Source organism: Lissotriton helveticus, chromosome 2_1 (genome assembly GCF_964261635.1).
Source record: "Lissotriton helveticus chromosome 2_1, aLisHel1.1, whole genome shotgun sequence".
Classification (NCBI taxonomy): Eukaryota; Metazoa; Chordata; class Amphibia; order Caudata; family Salamandridae; genus Lissotriton; species Lissotriton helveticus.
Genome location: NC_136059.1, coordinates 1,099,527,424 through 1,099,552,857, shown reverse-complemented (window position 1 = coordinate 1,099,552,857; position 25,434 = coordinate 1,099,527,424). Strand labels below are relative to the sequence as shown.

The 25,434-nt window shown below is 48.0% G+C and overlaps 1 protein-coding gene across 4 annotated transcripts in view; it reads left to right on the top strand.

Annotated features, from left to right (window-relative positions):
- Positions 1–25,434, top strand: part of TTC39B (tetratricopeptide repeat domain 39B) — a 609,447-nt gene that overhangs the window by 275,615 nt on the left and 308,398 nt on the right. Inside the window, exon 1 of one of the 4 annotated variants that reach the window (XM_078675909.1) lies at positions 21,303–21,321. The exons of the other annotated variants lie outside the window; for them this stretch is intronic. The gene's annotated coding sequence lies outside the window, so the exon portion shown is untranslated. Of the gene's footprint in view, positions 1–21,302; positions 21,322–25,434 lie in introns of those variants that run through there. 4 annotated transcript variants of the gene reach the window in all.

Here is a 25,434-nt window from a genome sequence, read left to right as displayed (position 1 = left end):
CTGTACGTATTATGCCTTGAGTTGAGTAAACTGCGTAGTTCACGCAAGAAGTAATACGTACAGGGATGCAAGGAGGAGGGCGACGGAATAAGGGAGACACCGAGGCCAGGAGGAGGGCAGGCAGAAGAGAAGGTAAGTGTTTTTTTTTTAAGTAACCCTTTTCATGGGGCCGGGGCGGAGCGGAGCGTAGTTCCACTGAGTTTTTGTTTTAACTCAGTGGAACTACGCGGAGCACGACTCTGCATACTCTTCCCAGGGTTACTCCAATCTTCCCCAATCCACCCCACTCCATAATATATCAGTCCCCCAACTCCACTCCAGTGTAACCCACTCCAATCTGCCCTACTCCACTCCAATCTACCCCACTCCACTCCAGTCTACCCAACTCTACTCCAAACTACCATACTACAATCTACCCCACTCCACTCTAAACTACCCCACTCCACTCCAGTCTCCAATCCACTCTAATCTACTTCACTCTACCACAATCAACCCTACTCCAGTCTACCACAATCTACCCACTCCACTCAATTTACCTCAATTTACCCCACCCCTCTCCACGCAAATCTACCCTACTCCACTTAACCCAATCTACCTCACTCCAGTCTACACTCCTTCGGTCCAGTCCACTCAGTCTACCACAAACTAACCCACTCAATCTACCCCATGCCACTCCAAACTACCCCACAATATTCCACTCAGTCTATCACAATCCACCTTACTTCAATCTATCTCAATCTACCCACTCCGGTCTAACCCACTCTAATCTACCCCACTGCACTCTACTCCAATCTACCCCACTCCACTCCAATCTATCCAACTCCACTCCAATCTACCATACTGCATTCTACTCCACTTCACTCTAATCTACTCCATTCTCCACTCAACTCCAATCAACACCACTCAAACCTACCATAATCTACCCCACTCCGGTCCACCACAATCTAGCCTACTTCACTCTCCCATAATCTACTCCAATCCAATATAATCAACTCTAGTCTACCCGCTCCTCCGCGATCCACCCCAATACACCCCACTCAAATCTAACCACCCCACCAACTCCAGTCTACCCCAATCTACCACATTCCACTCTTCCACACTCTACTGCAGCCTAGCCCTATTCAATGTACCAGTTTACCCCACTCTAATCTAGCCCAATCTATTACACTCCACCTCACTCCACTCCACTCTGATCTACCCATATCTTCTCCACTCCAATCTACTCCAATTCAGTCTACCACACTCCACTCTACCCCACTCCATCCCAGGCTACCCCAATCTACCACACTCCACTCTTCCACACTCTACTGCAACCTACCCCTATTCAATCTACCCAATTTCCCCACTCTAATCTACCCCAATCTATTACACTTCACTCCATCCCACTCCACTCCACTCTGATCTAACCATATTTTCTCCACTCCAATGTACTCCAATTCAGTCTACCACACTCCAATCTACCCCACTTAACTCCAGTCTACCCTACTCCACTCCAATCTACCCTACTCTCATAAATCTAACCCATTCTACTCACTCCACGCCAATCTGCCCCACTCCACGCCAATCTGCCCCACTCCACTCTGATCTACCACAATCAACCCCACTCCAATCTACAATAATCTTCTCTACTTCACTCAAAACGACCTCACACTACTCAACTCCGATCCAATCTAACCCACTGAACTCACTCCTCTCTAGTCTACCCACTCCACTCTACCCCATTCCACCCAACTCCTCTCTAGTCTACCCAAATCCACTACAATCTAGCCCAATCCACTCCTATCTTCCCCCACTCCACTCTAACTGACTCCACTCTAATCTACCATACTACAATCTACCCTACTCCACTCCATTCTCCACTCTCCACCCCAATCCACTCCAGTCTACCCCAATCTACACCGCTCTAATCTATCACAATCTACACCACTCCAGTCTAACACAATGTACCCCACTCTAGTCCCCCACAATGTAGCCACTCCACTCTACACAGTCCACCACACTCTGATCTTCACAACTCCACTGTAGTCTGTCCACTCCAATATACCCACTCCAATCCACCCTACTCCACCCTAATCTACCCGACTCCACTCTTCACTTCACTCCACTCTATTCCAATGTACATCACTCCCATCTCCCACAATCTACTCCACTCCAATCTAAATAACTCCAGTATGTCCCAATCTCCCCCATTCCACTTTAGTCTACTGCAGTCTACCCCACTGCAATCTAACCACTCTACCCCACTCCAATCTACCTCACTCTACTTCAATCTACCCCACTCCAGTCAACCCCAATCTACTACACTACACTCTATCCCCTATCTACCCCACTCTTCCCCTCTCCACTCCAATCGACCCTATCCTACCCCACTGCAATCTACCCCACGCCACTCTACCCTAATATAGCCACTCCAATCTAGCCCACTCCATTCTAATCTATCCTAATCCACCCCACGTCAACCCAATTTACCCCACTCCACTTCAATTTACCTCCCTCCACTATACCCCAATCTAACTGACTACACACAAATCTACCCCACTTCACTGGGATCTATCCAATTCCACCCCAATCAACCCCACTCCACTCAATTCTAGCCCACTCCAATCTACCACAATGTACCCCACTCCAATCTATCACAATCTAACCCAATCCACACCAATCTAACCCACTCCATTCGTATCTACCCAACTCCACCCCACCCTGATGTATCCCACTCCACTCCAATCTATTCAACTGCACTCCAATCTACCCCACTCTAATCTACAACAATCCACCCCACTCCAATCTATTCTAATACACCCCAATCCACCCAACTTCACTTCAGTCTAGCCCACTCCAACCCAATGTACCGGTCTCCTTCACTCAGCCTTGCTCCATTCCAATCTACCCACTCCAATCTACCACAAACTAACCTATTCCTCTCTAATCTACTCCACACCACTCGCATAGGTGAGACCTGTTGGTTTTGCCTATGCTTGTTTTGTTTTTTTGTTACCCAACTACTGATGAAGTGGCACAAATGGACGGAGGACAAACACCGCTGGTGAACTACCCCGACCTACCCCTCCCGCCAACCCCATACCTCCAATCACGCACCTCGGGCTTTTCCCCACGAACATGCCATGTTCACTCGTCGTCGGACATTGGCCTGCTGGAGTCCTGAACAATCCTTAAACCGTAGGTTTTAATCTGTAGCGAAACAAGTATTCACGTAAGAAATACTGCCAAGAGGCAAATGTCAGTTATCATGCCATATAAAATTCATTTAAAAAGCAAAATCTGTACAGTGTTTTATTACAGTCAGGCTTGAAACAGTGGGAGGTTTCAGAAAAAAGCTCGGGGACTCTTGACAGCTAAACAGAATGGGGGTGATTTTAATCAGTCAGTTAATCCAAATCAGAAACCGAGTCATTGATTTATGAACGCATTAACATCTAATTAGCAGACCTGCAAAAGTAAACTGATTGACAGTGAAGTATCATTATTTTCAAATCCTTTTTTTAAAAAAAAACCTCTACACCTAACCGCCTATTACTATTATTTGCAAGAGCAGGGCCTTCACTTCTGGCATTGTTGTTTTCAGTCTTCCTGAAGATACACATTAAAGGTGTGATTCGAAGGGGAAACTAACTAGCTGAGAACAATTAAACCGCTGACCATTCGAAGTAAGTAGATTTCCCCCACTGACATGACCTTATCAAGTAATCAAGTAAGCACTTAAAGAGTCAATGGGTTTGGCATTTTTATAGATGAAAGTGCTTCATTGTTTGAGCGTGTGTGGTCATGCGGATAAATGAGTGGATACATGTGAGAATGAACCGGTGGGTGGATGGGCGAATACATCTGACCGCATGCAGCGATGGATTGTTGAATGTTGGAAGCTTTTGTGAGGTGCGTGTTAAAAAAAAGCAACACACACCCCTCTTCCATTTATACCAGCTGGCAAGAGCACCTTTTTCAAATGCTGAACAAATCTTCTCGAGGGATGAGAACTGTTGTTCCTACTTTTTATACAGCATCTCGCGCCATCTAGCGGCATTCTAGTTTAGCTACCTCGCCGGCCATTAATTAAAAACAAGTTTGGCTTGCTGAATATATCTTTAGCAGCAGCGTTGGGCCTGGGGCATAGTGCAAATTAGAAATACCCGCTACCGACCCCGTGATGGTCGTGGGTACATGGATGAATGAGTGAACAGCAGCTTTGGTAGCAGAGAGCAGCTATTGTCCACCAAAGGGAGCGCAGTGTCTCCAGCACTGTAAATCTCTGCATTCAGTCATTCATCATACTTCACTCAACCAGCCAATACTCACTCGCACATCACTCTATCATCCATCCACGTACTCGTCTGTTCAGACATCCGTCCATTTGCTCACCATTTAATCCATGCACTCGCTTTGCCATTCATCGATGTGCTCAGTCACTTGCTCATACACACAAACACATACATTCACCCATCCATGCATTTAGTCTCTCAACAGTTAATCCGTCCCTGAACTCATTCATCATTCCACACTATGACTCATTCTGAAATGTACCCACTCAGCAATCCACAGAACCTGACACAAAAGTGACAATTATTGAAGAACCACTTTTATTATTTTTCAAAAGCCAGACCTGCTGGCTTTAATAGTGCCTCTTCCTGATGTTCTTGTATTATCAGGAGTTGTCCCTTGGGTATATCAAGTGCTTTTCCTTTCCTTTTTTTTTGCCTATGATGCTGTCCCCCTTGCTCAGTGGTGGCTGGTACCTCACCCCCCATTACAGACACAATGGGGGATGGGGGGAGGCGGGAGGGGGTTAATGGAAAAAAAAGAATTAAATTAAATTAAAACTTACCGTCACGCTTCCCGAGACTACCGCCGTTCTGGGTTGAATTACTGGCTGCAGCGCACATCACCAGGAAGGCAGCCTCCCTTCCCTCCACCAATCACAACGCTGCAATGGCGTACGAGCACTTTGCCAGGGCCGGTTTTAGTTCCCAGTCCGGCCCTGAAAGAGAGACTCGTCTGCTGCAAAGTAGGCCCTATATAAAGACTTGTGAGGACTCAGCAGAAGGGAAAGAGAAGAGATTTCGAACTGTAGAGTGGACCCAGACCATGAGGGAAGTGATAACATGGCAGGGAAGAGAGGCTGACTGGTGAGAGATACCATGTCCTCTCTCTGGTGTGGTTAAGTGCCTCATCCTCTGATAGCCATGTTATAAGCATACGAAGTAAATAAATCTCCCCACAATCCAGACTGCTTTTCAGGCTTCTCTCCTCCATGCCACCCTTTCTGTGACGAATGAATTCCCCAGGTGTTGAATTTGATGACAGCTGTCAGAAAGCCCCTGAAGGCGAAATTCACGCCCTATGAGACTGCACCCCTGGAGCAAATGAACATTTCAACATATTGAAGCTCTGTCATAGGTAGACACAGCTAGAGGGTTCGAGTGCAGAGGAAAAAGGCTAGAGCGAAAAGACCCGGGGTATCCACGAACATTGACTGAAAGATTGGGAAACATCTATTAACTTGCAGGCATTACATGGTAGTGCCTTTACAATGCAGTCAGTAGTATGACTGCAATGTTACCACGAGTTCCATTACAAAGCAAGTCTTTACAACGACTTGCTTAAGGGATGCAGTGTTTGACTGGTGTTGGATTTAAGTCCAACACCTTCCCTACTGATACACTGTGTGGAGTTGGAATAGTGATTTTATACTATTGTCCAGTGCTTCCCTAAAGGAAGTCATTGCAATGACTTGTGTTGTAATGGAACTCGTGGTAACGACACAGTTGTGGTTTTGACTGTGTTGTTTTAGCATGCGTGGTAGCATGTTCTTCTAAGGATTACCATGCATGCCAGCATAATGTGGGAGAAGATCCCTGAACACCACGGGAGGGTTAGATCCAACAAAATCATGGGGAAAAGTAGACAATAAGCTGCAGTTCAGTTATGACACCAACCAGACAAGGGCCATGTGGGGGTCAGAGGGTAGAGGTGGAGGGTTTCAAAAGGGGTTGTGCAAAGAGCTAAAACTCCAATGGAGATGGAGTGAATGGTACCATGTCTCTGGGTGTACTCAAACAGGGGGGCAGCAAGGGCGTTGAGGAGGTGTTTCTTGGAGGTTCTCCCCATATTACATCATGGGCTGTGCAAACGGCACTAGGTAGACAACCTAAAGACAACTACAGCCAAAGATGAAGTAGTCAAGCAAAATTGTTAAAGAGAGTTAGGGAGGGCTGAATGGAGAGCCCATTTCTTGACTTACTTCTGGAGAATCATATGGTGTTACCCCTCGGGATATTCCCAAAGAAGGTGGAGGGGGAGTTTCAGCCAGGGCTGGACTGGAAACTAAAAGCAGCTCTGGCAGTTTTATAAGACCGGCTCCCGAGGAAGGGGAGAAGTGCGCATGTGTGTAGCACTGCTGCTTTTGTTACTGGGCTGATATTGCAGCATCCCTGCAAAACTGGCGCCCAGTAACTAAACTGGCCCCACAGCTGCAAAATTGGTCCCCAACTTCCCGCAACTCCCACATCCCCCCCGTGATCCCCCCACACCCCACCCCCCACACCCCCAGAGAGACACATGATGCACACTATGACAGCCCGGCCCTGGTTTCAGCTAATCTACCCCTGGTCGAGGCTGGAGTGTGAGTCTGTCAATAACTGCATTGGAAAGGATGTGTGCTTGGTGTCCTATGCAGGGTTGGATGAGGTGGTGGCACTGGTGTGGAGCTGTTGTGAGGAGCAGAGATGGGGAAGACCGACATGCAGTCGGCATTCCGTTTCCTGCCAGCCCAACTAGAGGATTTCTCTCTAAAAGGGATCCTGTTTGTTGGCCACTACTGCATAGATATGGTTATGCCCATGGGGTGCTCACTGACCTGTTTGGCCTTTGAAAGCTTTAGCATTTTTCTGGAGTGGGTGATATGAAGAGGACTGGCTCTGAGGAAGTCATTCACCACCTAGACGTCTTTTTCTTTGTGGGTTGAACAGGTTGTTAGGGGGAGTGGGCAAGGTGGAGGGCTACTATGCAGCAGTTAACAGATGTCGTAGGCATGTCCCTAGCAGAGAATACTGGGGGGCCCTACTACAAGCCTGACTTTCCTAGGGATTGATCTGAACAGCAGGGCTCTGCAATATCAGTTGCCAACAGACAAGTTGATGACCTTGAGGAAGTTATTGTGTGAACTTCATGTGCAGAGTGGTGGCACTGGGATGGGCATTCTGCGTGCACATGGTCCTGTCCATGAAGTGAGTAACGAAACCACATCACAGGGTATGGATAATTGAAGGGGCGAGGCAAGATCTGACTATCTGGCCGAGATTCCTAGATGAGTATAAAGACATGGAGTATAAAGACATGACTCTATGGATTCCCCTAGAGCAATTCTGATGGGATGTTTGGATATTTTGGCACATTAATGCTCATGGGTTTGGACTGTACTAAGCTGGCCCTGGTGCGCTGGCAGGTGGCCAGAAGATTGGGTATGTCGCGGAGATATCACATTTCTGGAATTGTTTCTAGTTTGGCTTGCCATTCACTTCTGGGGTGTTGAACTTCTGAACAAGAGTTTGCTGTTCATGATTGACAATGGCGCCATTGTGCATGTGATTAACAGGCTGCCTGGGGATGAGATAGACGGTGTTGAGATGTCTGTGGTAGATGTCTGCGGTAGAATGTGCTCTTCAGGGCGAGACACACACCCAGGATGGAAAACAAGTTGGCGGATGTTTTTTTTTTCAAAACAAATTTTATTAGTTTTATTTCGGGTGTTGAAGCATAGCAAAAAAAACGGCACCACTCCCTGAACACCAGAGAAATAGTGTGCAAACAGTAATCATCAACATCAAGCTATGCAAGCAGTATTCAATAGGTCCACCCATCCCTAAACTCCCTTTCCCCTCAAACCCCCATCCTAAGAGTCTCCCGCCCGGATCCCACCCCTAACCCCTCACAGTGTCAGCGTGGTCCAATAGTTAATTCAATGCAGTAGCAAAGTTTGTGCGTGAGTCCGTTCACCCCAGATCCACAAGCGGGTGTCCATCATCACTATCCTGACTTGTCGGCGGTTCCAGCCACAACCCTCTATATTCCGCCCATCTCTTCCAGATTTTAAAATGCTTTTGGGGGCAACCCCTGGCTACAAACACCGGACGCTCCAGCCCCATACAGAAGTCTAATCCCCTTTTCCATACCCCTAACAGGGGAGATCTTGTGTCCTTCCAGGCTCGGGCGATATCACGTTTGGCCACTGTAAGGCCTAAAAGCAGTAAGTGTCGCTTATAAATGTTACCCCCCACTTGTTCCATAACATGCAAAAGGCCCAATTGCGGTGTGCGGGGAAGGTCCCACCCCAACACTTCAGACAGACAGTCCCAGACACCAGACCAGAACCTCGCCAGTTTAACACACTCCCACACCGTATGTACGAAGGTTCCAATCGCACTGCCACACCGCAAGCAATCAGGGGAGGCTATCAGGCCCGCCCTCCATAACCTCTCTCTAGTATAATAGGCCCTGTGCAAGTATTTGAACTGGATAAAGCGCAGGCGAACCGCTATCGCTGCCCCCCTCGGGGCTTCCAGGGCTTCCCTCCAGTCCTCTTCCTCCAGGTCTCCTATGTCCCCCTCCCAAGCAGATCGCAGAGTGTCTAGAGAAGAGGAGCAATGCGTAATTAACGTTTGGTATATGCTGGAGATTTTCTTCGTGCCCAACTCACCCATGAAGACCTTGGCCTCCAGCGGGCTGAATTCGGGCAGTGAGTCGAGACCGACCAGGGAGGGAGACAGGGCGTGTCGGAGTTGTAGATATCGAAAAAACTGTGTTGGGGCATGTCATATTCCTCTTGCAGGGCTTGGAACGTCTTAAGAACCGTGCCTTTCATTACATGACCCAGGGCCGATATACCTATTGCGTCCCAGCCACCAAAACCCTTCAGGGATGTCAACGCCGGCAGTCGCCCATTGTGCCAGAGGGGAGTTTCCCCCGTCAATTTGTTCCACCAGCCCATGCGGTGCAGCGCGCTGCGCCACACCCGAAAGACCACTTGTGTGACCACCGGAAGCTTCTTCCGTGTCGCCGCTGAATACAAGATGGTGTGAAGCGTGTCCGGGTCCATCAAGAATCGCTCAAGGGCATAGGGCGGATCACTCCGATCCCCATACCACCATTCGTTTAGTATCAATAGGTGGGATGCCTGGTAATAAGACAAAATGTCCGATGTGGCCAGCCCCCCGCAGTAAGTGGAAAGAAAACAGGTGCGAAGTGCCACTCTCGCCACCCCACCCGCCCAAAGGAACTGGCCGAGCGCCGAGTTCACTTGGCGAAACCACGCCAGTGGTATAGGGTACGGATGATTCTGCAACTGGTACAGTAGGCGCGGGAGAGCCACCATCTTAAATATGGCTGAGCGGCCGTAGATATTCAAGGGCATTCTGGACCACGTCATCATGTCCGAACGTACACGATCCCACACAGGCAGTACATTACGAGCCCATGAGACCCCCGGGATGTCCGTCAGGAATATCCCCAGGTATTTAATTCCTCCAGTAGCTCTCTGCAACCTCTCCGCCCAGGGCCCCAGACCCACACAGTCTCCCAGCGTCCACAGCGTAGACTTCCGCGGGTTCAGGCAGAGGCCCGACACCTCACCAAAGACACGCATAATTTCCAGGACTCTCGGCCCGGACCTATTCAAGTCTGTAAGAAAGAACAGGACGTCGTCGGCGTAAAGTGCTATTCTGTCAGACGGACCCGCCACCCATTCCACACCTCTCAGTTGCGCGTCCACACGCACCCAGGCCGCAAGCGGTTCCATCGCCAGGGCGAAGAGGTAAGGCGAGAGGGGGCAGCCCTGGCGTGTGCCCCGGCCTATAGGGAACGGGCTGGACACCGCCCCAGCCACTCTCACGGACGCCGTCAAGTCTGTATATAACAGTTGTATGTAGGAAAGAAACCGGGGTCCCAAGTTCAGGCGAGACAGGAGGGCACGAAGGTAGACCCAACTTAGGGAGTCAAACGCCCTGTCGATGTCTGCTAGCAGAAGCGCCGCCGGGAACCCGGCCGCTCGAGCCGCCTCCACCACCACCTGGGCCCGTCTGATATTGTGACGCGTCGCCCTGCCGGGCATGAATCCGGCCTGGTCCGGATGGACCAGGTCTGCTATGTACGGGAGCAAACGATTAGCCAAGGCCTTTGCCAGAAGTTTCGCCTCCACATTCAGGAGCGAGATCGGCCTATAAGACTCATGTTGTGTAGGAGACCTTCCAGGTTTACAGAACACAACAACTTCAGCATGTCGCCAATCTGCCGGAAGGCGACCGCTATCCTTGGCCGCTTCTAACGCTTGCCTATAGTATGTTCCCAGCTGGAGATGAAACGTCTTCATGAACTCGCAGGGAAAGCCGTTGGGCCCAGGGGCCTTGCCGGTATTCAGTTCTCCCAGCGCCGTGCCCAGCTCCTCTGCCGATAGGGGAAGGTCGAGCTTGGTTCGCCCCTCATCCGACAGCGCCCGCGGTGGGAGATCTGCCAGGAATTTGTCAACGTCCTCCGCTGAGATAGATTCCCGAGGAGTATATTGGGACTCGTAATAGCGCGCGAAACTAGCCGCAATAGCAGACGGGGCCGTCACCGCTTCACCCGCCTCATCACAGAGGCCCGGCAGGGAGTGTGCCTGGAACGCAGTTTGGCAGAGCCTATAGAGCATAGCGCTGGATTTGTCCCCCCACTGATAGATCCTACTTTGTGTAGCCAACCAGAGTTGGCGAGCCTCATCCATCAACAAGGAGGTGTACGACTGTTGCTGCAGGAGCAGCTGTCCCACAGCAGCGGCATCATTCCCAAACGTACACATCTCCTCCAGTTCTCGGACCCTATCCGCTGCGTCAGTGATTGCCTCCCTACGGGCCACTCGGGCCGCGGCACACCAGGCAATGTCCACCCCTCGAAGCACAGGTTTTAAGGCTTCCCAGAGGGTCACAGCATCCGTTTCCGGCCTGTCATTTTCATCCCAGTAACGGGCTATCGCGGTCCTCATATGCGACTGATAGTCCACTTGCTGCAAGTGCCAGGTGGAGAGGCGCCATCTGAAAGGCTGTCGTCTCCTGTCTAGGTGGAGGTCCATCAGGACCGGAGAGTGATCGGACAATCCGCGGGGGAGAATGGAAGTGGAGGCCACCCGCCCAATCCAGCTCTGAGGGATGAATAGGTAGTCGAGTCTTGAGAACGACCCATGAACTGCAGAAACATAAGTGTATTCGCGGCTATGCGCATGTTGATACCTCCATGCATCAATCCAGCCCATCCCCTGCACCATGCCATTCAGTCTAGAAGGGGTATCGGCTAGGCGGCCCCCTCCCGGCCTATGGCGATCCAGCCTCCCATCCATCACGTCATTCCAGTCACCACCTACTATCGCCAACACGGTCGGGATTTCAGCCCACACATCAAACAGCTTTTCTACTAGAGCTCCCTGCAGTGGAGGTGGGGCATACACACTACCAAAGACCACAGTTTCGCTCCCCACCTTTCCTTTAATGAATACATATCTACCATGACTGTCTACCCATTGTGTTTCGTGAGAGTAGGACAGTCTTCGATGGACAAGGATCGCAACCCCCCGCGACCCTCGCACAAAGCCAGCATGATATACCTGCTGATACCCATAGCGCTGTAAGCTCAGAGTCTTGGACCCCAGGAGGTGCGTCTCCTGCAGGAGTAGCACATCTGCCCTTTCCTTCTTTCCCAGCCGCAAGACCGCACCTCTCTTGATTTTGTCCAGCATACCCCTTACATTCCAGCTCACAACTCGCAAGGACGCCAGCGGGGAGTCAATGTCGTGAGTGTCACCCGCCATCAGGGGGCAAGTACAGCAAGGCCCGGGATTCCACAGAACGCACGCACACGTATGATATTGAGCGGACACGATTAGACACTGTGACTGAACAAGTTACCCTAGTTTCCCCAACATCCCCTCCCGCCCCCCTGCCCACCAACCTTCCCCCCACAGCCCCCCCATCCCTCCAACTCCCCAACCCACAACTACCCGACCACCCCCCCACCCCATACCTCACCAACATGGAAGTACCTGTCGCGGAATAGGGTATCACCAACCCCCAACGGGGGGCCAGGTACCTACTACCCCAATGGATCCCCACCAACTACCCACTTCAAACTTACCTACCCCTTACCCAACTAACCTAACAGCTCCGTGGGTACGTCCGCCTTCTCACAGGCATTACCCAACCCACTACCCCCATGTACACATGCTACACGGAAATGGAAATACACGAGCAATATCGTCTCGGCAAATGCAGCCATGTTCCATCGAGAAGTCAGCAGAGCCTCCCGGCCCGGTTATGCGGTGGAGCGCGGGACCTCAAGGCGCCGATGACGGTTTGTCTGCCTCCTCAGCCGCCCCGGTTTCTCCACGACGGGAAGGTTGAGTCTTCTGGGAGCGCGAGCGCCAGTTGCTTCTGCTGCGCGACCTCCGGGGAGCCCTCGAGGGTCCGCCTGTAGAGGAAGAATCAGAGTCTCTGCCCGGGGGAGTATGCACCCTAATGCTGACCGTCTCGTCCGTCCAAGCAAAGACCTCCTCTGGGGAATTAAAGAATAGTGTCCGAGATTGGAAGACCACCCGGAGGCGCGCCGGGTAAAGCAGGGCATACTGTATTTTCAGTTCTCGCAGGCGCGCCTTTGCCGCAGTGAAGGATTGTCTTTGTTGCTGCACAAGTCTAGTATAATCAGGAAAGACGAGGATCTTGTGGTTGTCAAACATCAGGGGCTCCTTCACTCGCGCCTGTCGCAGTATGACATCTCGGTCGTGATAATTGAGCAGCTTGGCGATCACAGGCCGAGGACGGGCACCCAGGGGTGGCTTCGGGAGCAGTGCCCGATGCGCCCTCTCAACCACAAAGCAGCGCGACAGGGAGTCCGGGGGAAGCCACCCCTCCAACCAACGGGTCAGGAAGTCCGCCATGTCGCCCTTCTCACTATCCTCCGGAAATCCTACAAAGCGAAGGTTGTTCCTCCGGGCCCGACCTTCTGCGTCCTCGACCCTGAGCGCGAGGCCTCTCTGTAAGCCCTCCATGGTAGCCACCTTCTTCTTAAGGATTACCACCTCATCTTCAACCTCAGTGATTCGAGATTCGGTTTCAGTAATACGGGCCACCGCGTTGCGTAGATCCTGTCTGAGCAGAGTGACATCGGCGCCCACGGCCCCAATTTTTGCGTCAAGCATGTCTCTGGACTGCGTAATAGCAGCCATGAGGGCCGCGTTGTCCGGGCCTGGTCCCTGTGAGCCCCCTGCGGCCCCGGCTCCGCCGCTCGGCCCCGTGAATTTGTCGATAGGGCCTTGTTTTGCAGTGTTGCCGCTGTTGCCTCCCCTCGTCATGGTGGGCCCCTGGCACAGGCACGCAGTCCAAGCCGGCCGCGTGGGCGTCGGGTGCACCTCTTCCTCACCTCGGGCGTGGGCCCCCGGACACAGTCCCCTGGTCTCCGCTGGCCTCTCAGAAGAATAGCCGAACCTCTCAGTAGGGTGTTGGCACTGTGGCGCCCACCGGCCCCAGGAATAGCGCCAGCGCGCAGGGTATAGCGTTCAGTATTCCAGGCACTGGGGGGCAGCCGCGTCCAATGAGTACCGCGCCGGAGCCCTCCGTCAGCAAGTCCCACAAGGGGGGGGGGGGGGGGGGGGCTCGAGCAGTGATGACTACAGCGGCATGGACAAACGAGCCCCCACCACCTCTGGGTCGCCAGGCTCCCGCGGCCCGACTAGGTCGCCGAGTAAGAGCCGGCCCAGTCAGGGATATCACCCCCTCCCCGCAGTTTCTCACGCTAGATTCGGCGGCTTACCCAGCCCCCGATGGTAGGTCAGCCTCAGGAAGATGACGGGCACCCCCGCAGCAACCGCCGGCAGATCCTAGTGCAGCTCCGGGTCCGACCGCCTCCAGATGTGGGGTCCGGTGACTTCCGCCTCGCTGCACTCTGCGTCGGGCCACTTCCGGCCGGGCGCGGGCTGGCGTGAGGTCCCGGCGGCGCAGGCCCGCCAGCCGCGGGACCCGGATCTTCGGCTTGGACGCCGCTAGCGCTCCCGAGACCCCACCGGAGCGTTCTCCGCGCTACTAACGGCCAGGCATCACTTCAGGGCGGTAGTGAGGTAGGGCAATGCAGGATAAGGAACAGGATTTTGCACCGGCGGGACGGAGCTCTTCAGAGCGCGTCCGCCATGATCGCCGCCTTGGCCAAGTTGGCGGATGTTTGTCTCGATTTCGGTGGTCAGGGTTCCATTGTTTGGCATCAGAAGCACCACAAGAAGGGGAGAAGGTGCCAGAAGAGCTGTGGCTCTAGGGAGATGAAAGCACATTAATCTGAAGAAGGGTCCTCAACAGCCTCCAGCGGGGAAGTCATGTGGAGAGGCCTGGACTGAATTTGCGAAGAGCAGGATGAACAGGAAACTGCCTGCCAGTCATGATGGGCAGCATTTAGAATCACTCAAAAACAACCCATATTCCTGTTTTTATCCACATTTAAAAATAAATACTGACAAGAAAATCAACGTAAAACCTGGAGGCTTAATTATAAGTTACTATTTCTGTAACCAATTACTCCTGCTTGAAACTGAAGAATAAACTTCCATCTTGATTCATCATCAACTCTGCCTACCCACATTCTTCCATTATTACAACATGATTTGCACTCTCTTATTTGACAAGGACTCTGTAGGAGGTGTTTCAATACACAATTCCACTTAAAATCTTGTAAATATTTGTAATTTTTCATGGCTGTACTTTTCATTTTTAAAACCAAGTTAGTTGGGCTCAGATTTATTGTTATTTTTTTGCTATGCTAATTAAGATTTTTTAGTCCACATCAACTCTGAGTCAGTCCTAGACTGTTTTCCTCATTACTCTGAGATTCAAATGCTTAAAACAGGCCACGTCTGGGTTACCAAGGTACGGGGGCTCTAGGGTGCCATTTACCCTCGTACAAAACCCCCATTGACACAATTGGGGCCAGTAACTACTGACTGCCCTGGGACATATGGAACCTGATTCCTAAAATACAATAGAAATGAGTGGTGCTTTGTGAAGTCTCTGATAGAAATGCTCTTCCTATTCTATCTATCATGAACTCCTTGACAAACACCATAGGATAGCCTTCTATTGTGAACTCAGTAACAAATACATTAGGAAGGGGTTTTGCATTTTGAAAATGGTATTTAGTTGTATGTGCATTAAAGTACTTTTCTGTTTTACAGAAAAATCATTGCTTGGACTATGATTATTGTTATTTTTGTGAGTTTCTCAGTTCTGAGTGTCTAGCCCACAAGACCTCCCTGAGTCAGCCATTCAGCACTCTGCCTCAATACCCAGAGAGTCGGGTTTTAAAGGGTGAACTCTAGCAAATGCAATACGAAGGAGGTTTATGTTCTGAGATCTCTGATAAATGCAAGAGGAAATGGAAATATATTGAGAACTCTGTGGCAATTACAATAGGGAAATGTTCCCATTGTGAACCCCTTGACAAACACAATAGGGAGGGATTATTTATTGTTTAACATTAAGATACCTTCTTAAATAGATCTCTAGTTCAGGTGGTGCAAGAGAGGTCTTGCTTCATTGTGTACATTTATTGTGATATATTTATTATGTATTGTCAGTTTTTAAAGTTAAAAACACTAGAAAGTACATAAAAGAAAAAAGTATTATGCACTATGTGGAGTTATTTAATTTTTTAACCCCTTTAATTGCTTTAAGTTATTCTTGGGGTACATATTTTAACTAAGCTGTTGGTGTTTCATATCTGATGCCACAAACTGGTAGTGACAACGACTTTCCCCATAAACTTCAGGAATGTCTTGGTTCATTTGCATGTTTGATGACCTATAACCTTTTGAAGTTGAATATAGATAAAACAGACATGTTGTTTCTATGGAATCATACTTATATCTGGATCTGCGCTTTGTAGTCTCCGATTCTTGGCCCACTCCCAACCCCTGCTCCGTTGACAAAGAATGTTGGCGTTAATATCAATGTTGATCTTAAACTTTTCCCCACGTCAGCCAAATTTCTAGTAAATTTTAAACACTTTTGAAGAGCCTAAGGAAAATTCTCCCTGCCTCCATGTTGAAAGGAGAAGGCCGGTGATCCAGTTGCCTATCTCACACTCTTTGCTATAAGAATTCAGTCTTGCTTGACTTACCTAAATCTCTCTACCCACAGATTTTGCAAAAAAGCAGTTGCCACATCTGTAGTTTGATTTAGTTCTTGGAGCATCTGTTAGATCCTAGTTGGACTTCTTATATAGATCACCAGTGAGCAAATGCATCTTCTTTAGATACTTTGCATGGGGCACAAGGCACTTGCTGGCACTTGTCATGGGCTCTTTGCTTCAACCCTATGTGCCCTCTCCCAAGCTTCATTCTTCTGATTATACACTTTGTTATGCCCATGTTCCATCACATCAGAGCAGGTTCTTACTCCTATTCCTTGTCCACCAGAGATAAGGCTCTGCCTATTTGAGTTGTGCCAGTGAGCGATGTACCTGTGACAGTGCAGGGCTCTGCACATTAAAACCAGACTTGTTTCAAATATAGCGAGATTAAAACACCCTTAGTTATTCTCTTCATCGGATTTGATCTATCCGAAATGTGTTTGTTAATATTATTCAAATTCATTTAGACACATGATTAATGTTTTAAAACCAGTTATGAAGAATCCAGTTCGATATTAAATGTTGTCGCTCCAGGGATGTGAAAGTTAATAAAGGCTTCCTTTTTTTTTGTTTGAATATCTTTTATTGCAGGTTTTATATGAGATTACAGAACAAAGCAGTATTTCTTTACAGGATAAGCTTGTATTTCCCCTATTCCTTCCTTTGTACATAAGAAAAGAGAATTAGATGGTGAGAATGGAAATCATCGATGCACAATTATATATATATATATACAACAACAGTTCGCTAAGATAACAGTGCCTACCATACAATTCCTGCAAATCAAATGTTCGGTTCAGGGCACCTTTTCCAGAGAAATGAAAAGTCCAGGAATAATTGAGGTCTATCGAAAAACAAATAGGATTACATCCAACAAACCGATTAAGTTACATGCCAGTTGGTGGGTGCCATCTCACATGGGAGGAACTGTATGCAAGAAAGGGTCGGGACAGAGCAGAGTGTTGAGGTATGTTCGGTCATGCATATCACTCGTCGACGTCCCCATTTCTAAGGTGCGTCTCCCATCCCGTTCCCAGAAGGAGCGCACTCATCTCTTGGGATTACAATGTCAGTGTGCTCAAGTCAAGTTAATAAAGGCTTCCATACCTTTCTTAGCTGATGTACATGTGCTGGAGGCTTTGAAGTTACTTATTCACTTTAAACCAAACATTGCCTGCGCAAACTTAAAAGATGCAGGAGTGTATTCTGATATTTATAGTTTTTGCAAATGTGCTATTCTGTTGGACTTGGTTGAGACTTTATGAGGAGGTGACCTATCCCTTGCTTCCTTTCTCTCCCACTCATGACTGATACCCAACACTCCCACTCATATTTATTTACAAACATTCCAGTTTCTTGAAACACTACATTATACAGATTGTGCCTATGTTGTGCAGATTTGTTTGCACTTGTTGGTTATCATGGGTTGATTGCAGTTAGCGACATGCATATTCTGAATGTATTCTGCTGTTTGATTATGAGCAGAGCTAGCGCCACCCTGTGAGCAGAGTCCAGGCCCTTCCGTTCGCATTCCAGGCAAAAAAGACAATGCTACAAACTTGAAATCTACATCTAAAAAATACATATTTGGGACTAACTAATCTAGTTACCTTATCCTCCCAGCTTAAATCTATGAGTGGTGGTGTTTTGTTTGCCTGCCTGTTCCCAAATACCCTTAAACATGAAGAAACAACTCATTTAATGGTCCACCTTGGAGAGCTGCAAGAGGCACTTGAACCAACCAGCCAAACACAAAGTGATTTAGTCAAAGGAGTTTGAGTGAGAATTCATAATTCAAAGATGCATTTTGAAACGGTGTTGAGGTGGAGCATTCCTCCTCTGCATGAGAATAAAGTTCCTGCTTATTGGAGGAATTGGAGGTTCTTGAGTTGAGCAGATAAGGTAATTGGGGGTAAAATAGTAATCCTCAACATGGCAGTACATGAACTGGTTGTCCACGCTTTGATGACGACCATGGTTACTGTGCACAACAGTTTGTCAATAGGCCTAATTGTTGCACCCTTTGTAAAAACAAGTGCTACTTACGTGTATGCATTCATATAGAAAGAAGAGTTACTAATTGACACCCCTAGTACACAACTCGATAAGATGTACAGTACCTGTGGGATATACAGTCCTTGATTAAGCAAATGGGCTTAAAAGCCTTCGACAGCCTGTGGCTGCTAAGCAAATATTGACCGGCCACAGATGCATGGTTGGTCCTCTGCAGATGGTAGGGTGCATTAGGAAGGTCTTTCTCCTTTCTCCTTGCTGTTGCCCATTTGCTCTTTGAAACACAGCAGATTAGAAGTTGATGATCTCTGGGACATGTAGTTCTCATTCTACAACTAGGTCTCTAAGCCTTGGGTTATCCTGGGGCTTGTGTGCAATTTTTGTCCAGCTGGGTGGGCTTGACTGTGCCTATGCACGTGAAACATGTAGGGTGTCCACTGCAAGGTTTTTCCTCATCAAAGCGCGCCTGCTCTTTGTTTACAGGATCAGACTGAAAGTGCTGCCTATTCAACATACATTGACCAATTTGGCAAGTGGGCCTTCAGGCTCTCGACATTCGGGGGCTCAATTGCAAAATCTAGTCAGTGAGTCTAGTTGCTCCACAACTAATGCAGATTAACCTGGTCACTCTTACCAGGGACCTAGTCCTTTTGTCGTCCCTGGCCAGCTCTGCTGTACAGGGGAAGTGGTATAACAGCAGTTCATGGTATGCTCCATCCTTTCCCCCAGTTCAAGACCTTGTCGAGTTTGGAGATTACATATTGTTTTGTGTGGTTTAGCTCAAAAGTCATTTGGATCCTTGTCCTCCAGTTAATTTTAAGCACGATGACTTTGAAGAGTGCTTTTAGGCTGCCCTTACCTGTTCATAAGCTTTGTGAAGTGCCATCATTTCTGCAGCTTATAGCAAGTTAATCGTACACGGTGTTCGCAAGAACGGGCCTATAGGCCTTTGTTTTGTTTTTATCCTCGGAGTTTAGTACAATTTACTTTCAGGAAATATTCATTTTGACACCCTCTACGAAGTCTTCTAAGGTAGGAAAAATAATAATCCTCAATCGGACTACCACCAGGAATTAATTTAAGATAAAAGATTTCTTCCAAGGGCATCACAAGCGTGGCAGCAAGTGACTATGGTAACTAGTTGCATACCTGCCAGTGATCCTGTGCCGTGGGGAGGATCCAGCTCTGCCGACAGAAATATACGTGTTGGCACTTGTAGTTTCCATGTTCCCAGGACATGCATCAACCTACAAGCCTCAGCACGCGTAGAGTAGCCGATAAAAAATATGTACTGTCTAAAGATCACCTTCATCCAGTGGCATAACGAAACTTGAGGGGGTGTCCCTCAAAGTACATCAAGGCCTGCCCCCCGTCCTTCTGGAGTCAGTTTGGAGCTCTCAGGCCAGGGCACCGTGCGGAGAGGGGGCCCCCTGGAGCTCCCCCCTCGCTCCCGCACCTTGGGGTCTATGTTACGCCACTGCCTTTTGTGACAGGGACCAGTTGCCGATCATGCAATGTCTAGTTTTTTGGGTTCTGCTGAATGTTGAGGATGACAGGATTAGCCAGAGCAATGTTGAAATTTGTTTCACTGACAGGGTCAGTGTTTTTCATCCTCACCTGTACTCAGTGCTTAAAATGGAAAAAATAGATGTGCAGATCCCCAATGCCACAGTACTTGCTTGTTTCTGAGAAGTGTTAGCACTCTTAAATTACTATGATTCTTATGAATCCCCTAATGTACCTCTTGTAAACGTTATCGCTCTGATACCTTCGGTTCAAAATAATAATAATAAAAATGTATTGCACCTCTACTTAGACGTGCAAGTACTCTCGCTCTCAAATTTTAAAAAAAGTGCCGCCACTTAGTACCTAGCCATTTAAAGTACTGCCTGTACTTCTAGATTATGGCAGTGGTCCCAATGGTTATAGGTAAGAACAGAAAACACTTCCAAATCTCACAGATATTCAGTGGCCTGGGGTGGAGTGTGGGACCCATGAAGGACGCAGAATGCGAGGGTACTCCGAGTCTATCCGATCTCACAGATATTCAGTGGCCTAGGGTTAGGACGCAGAATACGAGGGTACCCCGAGTCTATCCAATCTCACAGATATTCAGTGGCCTAGGGTTAGGACGCAGAATGCGAGGGTACCCCGAGTCTATCCAATCTCACAGATATTCAGTGGCCCAGGGTTAGGACGCAGAATGCGAGGGTACCCCGAGTCTATCCAATCTCACAGATATTCAGTGGCCTAGGGTTAGGACGCAGAATGCGAGGGTACCCCGAGTCTATCCAATCTCACAGATATTCAGTGGCCTAGGGTTAGGGAGGGTACCCCGAGTCTATCCAATCTCACAGATATTCAGTGGCCTAGGGTTAGGACGCAGAATGCAAGGGTACCCCGAGTCTATCCAATCTCACAGATATTCAGTGGCCTAGGGTTAGGACGAGGGTACCCCGAGTCTATGCAATCTCATAGATATTCAGTGGCCTAGGGTTAGGACGCAGAATGCTAGGGTACTCTTGAAAAATTGGGTCTCTTGAGGGGTGGCGTTTGATCCCCGCCGACCCCCACCCACCACGTCCTCGGCATCTGCAGGGCCTGAGTGCCACCTCTCATCTAAATAAACTAACCTAATGTTTCAGCCCAGCAGCGAAAGGACCCGCTCTTTAACAGACCGGGGCTCCGATAGAGACTGACGCCGCTCGCTGCCCACCGGGGCAGCTCATTCCGTATTCCTCGCTCGCCTCTCCCGTTGATGGATTAGAGTTAGGCTGCAACTCGGATTGGGATGATCTCCCAGCATCCCTTTCGGCCAGAGGCATTAGCGAACAGCACCGACCGCTGCCGCGCGCTCCAATTTACATTTCCTCGCAGATTGGGTTATATGGAGAGCTCCCGCGATGCCAGGTGCTGCCTCGTGAACTTTGCTGTCGTCTTTTTTCCCTTTTTTCTAACCAATTAGCACGAGCCCCATGGGTGTCTGGAAATCAGACGAACGTTGATTGTTGTGTTGGTAATATTGCAGCTTGCTTCACCCGAGGACGCAGGGAGTAAAGCCACTGCTGGGACTGCAGGTATTCGACGCAACTTCTTTGCCAATCCGATTCTGTAAGTGCATTCCTTCGCTGCATCTAACCCATCCTTTCATCTTGGGTGTAAATGAGGGCTGTGTGGCGGCTGCTAGCAGCAGATTGACGAGAGGTGTGTGGAAATGAAAGGGGCTGTGCCACGACATTTATCTTTGGGCTTGTTGTCAATATTGGTGTTGTCCTTTCTGGGAATGGGATTGTGTTTTGGGAGAAATCCCCAGAATAACAGTTTAGGACAGTGTCTGCCCTCCTGCATTGTCTCAAGGCGTTGTGGTTTAAAAAAATATACTGCATTTATTTTCGTCCTTCAGGTGGAAGGAATGGCGAGTGTGGGCCCCAGAAATCTGCAAATCCGCATGTTTTACGACATATGTGTACTAGTGCATGGACGCTCGGGTTTGTAGGAATTGTTTGCTCCTGTATCTGGTCTTGTATATCTTATTTCTTTGGAAGCTGCTGCGGGGCTGTGCTGCCGTATATGTTGGTAAATAAACGTCGGTGCATGTGCTCGCTTCGTCAGACGTGAAGGGCGGTGACTGCGGAGTGCAGGGCACGGCCAGAGGGCACCCGCCGCCGGACAGCAGCGGGCTCTCCCTGGAGACGCAGAGACAGGCTTAGAGAGCAGGACCACCCTGTCATATATCGCTTTTTATCCGGACCAGCAGCTGTGTGACGCAGCAGCAGCAGCGGGATAGACATCTGGCCGTGTTAGCGCATTAGGGATTGCATGTCACATTTCTAGGTGCCCTGGATTTACCAGTCGATTTATGCATTCAGTGTGCTCGCAGTGTGGCTACTATTTTACTACCTTTCTGCTATGTTTAGAAGAACATTTGTCAATTTCAGTAAGGTTTAACATGATTGATCATACGTGTAGGTAATTTTTTTTGTAGGAGGATTAAAACGAAAACAGAGTGCGTTCCTGAAAATGCAGACCAGCAGTGGTGCACGTTCCCAGCATAACTCCACAGCACTTAGCGATGGGCAGGTTTCTGTAAATGTCCTGCAGACCCTCGGCTGTTGTAGGTTTGTTCTTCTGACTGCACAATTGGTTGCGGTTGCCTGCATAACCCATCGAGCAGACTGCAGCGTTATTGTTGCCTTCCTCTGCTGCCTGATTGCTGATGTATCTATTATGTACACAGAGCTCTTAAGTATGACCTTGGAACCTGCCTTTCCTCGTGGTGCAGATATTGCAGCAGGATGCTGAGCCAGCACAACATCTCAATTCCTTTAAAGAGACAGTACCCCCACCTCTCACACATACACCTTTGACTTCATTGAAGTGTGTATTTAATATTCTGACGCCACACCTGCTTGGATAATATAGGATACGTTGTTCAGAGGACCACATGAAATATTTTTGAAAACGCTTGCTTTAAAATACTTTTGCGCAATATGGGGGCAGTCCTTGTACCCTTGTCCTTCCAAGGATTTGTCTGACTCAGTCTCTGTTTACCAACATTGAGAACATGTCCAGTCGCTCTAGTGTATGTGGTAGTTATTTTTATACCCCACATCCCCAACATTGCATGCATATTTATATGAGGGCCATCCATTGCTCTTAATGGAGTGTGTATTCACGATTGCCCATGCTACTTTTGACACAGGGGTAGTTATACAGCAGACTGAAGCTAATATAAGATTGCGTTTAGTTTTTCAAAGCAATCACACAAATGTCCCTTAACAGTCTTCAGGGACTGGACCTCACAGCCCGGTTGTTCTTGCAGAGATAGTTTTTGTCTGGATTTAGCAGTTTTGTGAGAACCTTTCTGGTCCTCACAACATTTTTTAAACAGAATCACTCATTCTCATTCCTCTCTCGCTCGTTTGGGCTTTGCTTCCAGTGTTAAGGACAAAGACCCTCTCCTAAAATGGCTTGTGAGGAGATTAGACCGCTGCCTTGAAATTACAACTCTGACCTAGAACAAAAGATGTGATTTAGGTGGACAGTTAGTATTTGAGTGTGAATTGATTCAGATTAAGAAGCACTTTATTTCCAAAAAATACAATCTTATAGAAATAGTACACTAATTTCCAAGTCCTAAAAAATAGATAGTTTTAGCGACCTAAAAAGTAATGCATGGTTGGATCATTAACCATGCATACTTATTAATTATACAATTAAAACTATATAAACATAAACATTTCTCTCCATCCAAACCCAATACAATCCACAGCCCAGAATCTCATATATTTAAAACATTTCACTAAAAATAATAAAAGTTTGACAAAAAAGTTCATTATGCCCCAATCATCATTGTTAGGACCTGTGGAATTAATGTACCCTGTATAACTTTGCTAAGTGGCTCAAATGTAGTGTGAATTGCCAGAAAGATAAATGTGATGTTAATGAAACATGTGCTGGTTGGCTGAACATATGTGATTAGTTTGGAACAGTATTACATTGGGTATGGAACCCAAACCAGCTTAATATGTAACACAATAAGTGCTGGGCTCAAAGTTTTGGTTAGAAGCCTGCAGCCATTGCTAAGAATATCAGGGGTGCCGAATACTAACGCTACACAAGCTTGAGTCCATCATATGCCTATTTCTCTCACCTCTAGACACTCACTGCCCCGTTATCGCAGTCCTACAGGTTCGTTTTCATCCTTGCTTTCTTTTTTGTCACTGTTGTTTTTCAGTTAGTCCCCCCATCCTTTAGTGCTTTTCTCTCTTTTGGTCTCAGTGAAAGACTGATGAGGAAAAACAAGTGCCAGCCCCAAAAACGAGTGCAGGTGGGCTCCACCTGAAACCATCGACACAAATTAGGCACTGCCACGGACTAAAGAAAAAGTCTGGAAAATAAAAAGCTGAGACTAATTGATTTATGGAGTTTATTTCATTAGAGTAACTGCATGTACTACGGTGTCTGAGGTGTAATACATTTAAAATGATATCGTTTTTGAAATTTCATGATTCCAGTATAGCCAGCCATATGTCGGTATAGGGATGTTAGGTGTGCCTCCTGTATTATGTTGTGTTCATTAGGATTGTACCATACGCCTTCTCAGTTCTCTTGCGCTACACATAAATGTTCCTTTGATCTCAAGCCAGGTTCTATTAGTCAGATAATGTTTTCTAACTTTAAGCGTTGTTTTTTTTTATCTGGTGACATGCTCTTTATTTGAAAATAATCCTCCCCTGGAGGCATGCTTCAGATTTTCAGGTTTTGTACATGACTTGGATGTTAAAGGCTTATGCAAGAAAAGCTTTGTGTCTTAAGAAGAGTGTCAGTGCCATACTTTAGCTGAATTTTGTATTGTTGGCAGGGTGCGTCCGTGTGAGTTTACACAATCTTATAGTTATGATGTTCTCCAAAGGGTGTTGGCACTGCTGCATTTTCACTTTCTCAAATTAGATTTACTAGTCCCAGAGCTTTCAAATGCTTCTTGTAGTTTCTCTGGTTTAAGTTTGACCCTTTCTTAAAGTGCAAAGTTTCAACTTTTATTAAAAACACATCTCGTCTGTTTTGTGTTTAGTGCATCAGATAATTTATAAATCTAAACAGAGAACAGTGCTAGATAAACTGCCATCATATGCCAGGCTGCAACAATGAAAAATTAAATAGCATTTAAAATCTGTTTATAAATTATCTACCAAAAATTGCAGGGGTTTACACTGCGAGATTTAAAACAGAAAAATGAGGATCCGGATGGCGCAGGATGACTGCCAAACAGAGAGCGATGTGGCATGGGAGGCCGTGGGGAAACTAGAAATTAAATTGTGAACCAAAAAAGTGGTTTACCAGAATTTATGCTAGTTGACGGCAAAAAGAGAAGCACATCTGTCAAGTATATAGAGGGTGCACCTTGCAGCAAATTTCCCAGGAAAGTGTCAGGATCTGCAGCATACCAGTCTGGTATGTGGGTCCCGTGCTCACTGTGCCACAGGGCTCAAGCTGTATCCAATGACAAGGCCCTAGTAGGCCGAAACCGTTCTGAGAGTGCTTGTATTCCAGTCTGGAGGTGATCTGGCCTCGCACTTTTGACTGTATTCTTCCTGTTGGAGCAAGACTCAAACTGATTTGCATATGGCAGGTTTTAGTTTAGAGTGGCATAGTCAGCTGAAAATCATTGACTAGATGCAGCCCTGTGCAATCGCTAGTAGCGAAATAGTCCGGCATTCTTTT